Source organism: Gekko japonicus, unplaced genomic scaffold (genome assembly GCF_001447785.1).
Source record: "Gekko japonicus isolate JY-2015 unplaced genomic scaffold, Gekko_japonicus_V1.1 scaffold1347, whole genome shotgun sequence".
NCBI classification, from domain to species: Eukaryota; Metazoa; Chordata; class Lepidosauria; order Squamata; family Gekkonidae; genus Gekko; species Gekko japonicus.
Window position 1 is genome coordinate 450085 of NW_015171544.1, and position 2507 is coordinate 452591.

Genomic DNA, 2507 nt, shown 5'->3' on the forward strand with positions numbered 1-2507 from the left:
CTAATCTGGGAGAACCGGGTTTGATTCCCCACTCCTCCTCCACTTGCACCTGCTGATGTGACCTTGGGTCAGTCACAGGCTCTGGCACAGCTGTCCTTGGAAGAGCAGTTTGTGTCAGAGTTCTCTCAGCCCCACCTCCCTCCCAGGGGGTGTCTGTTGTGGGGAAGGGAAGGGAGTTTGTAAGCCGCTCTGAGACTCCCTTGGGTAGTGAAGGGCAGGGTATAAACCCAATCTCCTCCTCCTCCTCTTCTTCTTCTTCCTCCACTTGCACCTGGCTGGATGACCTTGGGCAAGCCATAGTTCTGGCAGAGCTGTTCTTGAAAAAGAACCGATAAAGTCCCAAGCTTTTAGAACGATTTTTTCTCTTTTTATGTCTTTCGACTTTAAAATAACGTTGTCAGAGCTTTCCTGTCAGAGCTTTCTCAGCCCCACCTACCACACAGGGGGTGTCTGTTGTGGGGAGGGGAAGGGAAAGGAATTTGTCAGCCGCTCTGAGACTCCAAGTGAAGGGCAGTAAAATCCAATCCAATCTCTTCTTCTTCTTACAGACGGGAAATCCCATGCGACAACCCGCCTTCTTAAGGTCAGGCTTTTACTGCATGACAGAGTGCTGGACTGGATGGGCCATTGGCCTGATCCAACATTGGCCTCTCTTATGTTCTTAGGGTTCATTTCCATTCCTGGGGATTTGGGGGCAGAGCCTGGGGAGGGTGGAGATTGGGGGCAGGGGAGGGGCTCAGTGGGGGGGGGCGTGATGCCGTTGTGCCCACCCTCTGGAGCTGGCCTCTCCCCTCTGGAGATTAGTTGCAATTGGGGTAGAACTCCAGGTCCGAACTGGAAGCTGGCAACCCTACGGCTTAGCAGCCTTCCTGGAGCACGGCTTCTCCGTGGCATCCAGTGTCTGCGGCAGGAGAGCTCCGTTCGAGTCCCGCAGCACCTCAGAGACCGACAAGGTGTCCAGGTGTTCCCTCTCAGCTGAGTTAGTGTGAGCCAGTGCGTGGTTTTTTAGCCTCCGGCGCACACATTATTGTCCCAGCTCAGGAAGGATGGCTCCAAAGCAAACTGATTTATGCAGTAGCCAGATCTCTTGCTCACAACTTTAAAATGCCAGTAGCCCACAAAGTAGAATTTTTGCTCATGAGACTCCACGGCTTGGAGGGAACATTGGGGGGTATGAGCTTTTGACAAGAGGGGCAGGCAGCCATGCTGGTCTTCCGTGGAAGAGCTCGATTCCAAGTCCCGGAGCACCTCCAAGGCCAATGCCATGGGGGGCGGGGGGGGGCCTGACAATTGCGAGAGGTGGCTGTCAATGTTCCCTCTAAGCTGTGGAGTCTCGTGAGCAAAAATTCTACTTTCGCAGCTCATTAAAGTTGTGAGCGAGCCATTTGGCTCCTGCATTAATTAGTTTGCTCTGGAGCCCTCCTTCCTGAGTGGAGGCAAAAATGTGTGAGCTGGAGGATAAAAAACTGTGAGCTAGCTCACACTAACTCAGCTTAGAGGGAACACTGGTGGCTGTCCAGATCGGTGAAATCGCGGATTCAAAGTGCAAATATCCGGAAAGTACTTTATTTTCTGGGTGCAGGAAAACTCGCTAGGGAACCGGGAGGATCGTGCGAGTGAGCCCACTTCGGTGTGGGAGACAGATGCGGCCGTCTGATCAGCAATTTTAAATGCGAGAGGGAACAGCGGTGAAACCCGATCAAAATGACCGCGTGACCACGGCCTTAGTATTCTCAGTATGGCAATCTCAGCCTGGGATGGAGGTTTTTCAGGCAGCCATCTGAGGAATCATAGAATGTTAGAGTTGGAAGGGACCTTGCAGGTCATCTAGTCCAACCCCCTGCACTCTGCAGGCGCATAGCCGAAAGATAGCCCTACAACAGACCCGAAAGTTGGTCGTCCAGCCTCCACTTATACCACCCAGCCTAAAAGGTCACTGAGGAAAGTGCATGAGGAAAGGTTAGGGCTCTTTAGCTTGGAGAAACAACGACTGAGGGGGTGACATGGTCGAGGTTTATAAGATTATGCATGGGATACAGCAGGTAGAGAAAGTGGTACTTTTCTCCCTTTCTCACAATACAAGAACTCCTTGTGGGCACTCCATGAAATTGCTGAGCAGTCGGGTTAGAACGGATAAAAGGAAGTCCTTCTTCACCCAAAGAGTGATGAACACATGCAATTCACTGCCACAGGAAGTGGTGGCGGCTACAAGCATGGGCGGCTTCAAAAGGGAATTAGATAAGCATATGGAGCAGAGGTCCATCAGTGGCTATTAGCCACAAGGTATAGATAGGAGTGGTGGGGGCAACAGTGGGAGGGCCTCTAGTGTCCTGGCCCCACTGCTGGACCTCCTGATGGCACCTGGTATTTCTGGCCACTGTGTGATACAGAGTGTTGGACTTGATGGGCCACTGGCCTGATCCAACATGGGCTTTTCTTATGTTCTTAATATGGAGCAGAGGTCCATCAGTGGGTATTAGCCACAAGGTATAGATAGGAGCTCTCAG